The sequence below is a fragment of the Etheostoma spectabile genome, chromosome 6, assembly GCF_008692095.1.
Source record: "Etheostoma spectabile isolate EspeVRDwgs_2016 chromosome 6, UIUC_Espe_1.0, whole genome shotgun sequence".
NCBI lineage: Eukaryota > Metazoa > Chordata > Actinopteri > Perciformes > Percidae > Etheostoma > Etheostoma spectabile.
In genome coordinates, this window is record NC_045738.1 from 8,188,037 (window position 1) to 8,188,455 (window position 419).

Below are 419 nucleotides of genomic sequence, written 5' to 3' on the forward strand. Positions count from 1 at the left end.
TAATGATACTGTATCTGTTACTGTCAGTGTTGTGATTCTGAATGATCTGTCAGCTCTCCAGCTCTCTAAAACTCAAAAACATGCTGTTTTTGCTGGACTTACAGCGGCCAAGAGAATGATCGCAACACGTTGGAAATCACCTCATGACTTGTCTTTTCATACATGGACCCTTTCCTTTTTGGATGTTGTATATATGGAGCTTTCCATGGCTTGCATAATTGGAGCCCCAGGAAAGACTTTGGACACTTGTCTTAGCATTGGTGGATCCTTGAAGTTCATGCTGTAGATTTGTGCTACGGCCTTCTCTCTTCTGTCTGTGTGTGTGTAGGTTTGTCCTATGCCGGTCTCCCTGTCAATGCCTCTTGTTTTTTTGTTTCTTTGTGTGTTTGTTTCTGTGTCTTGTTTGTGAGATGCAGACA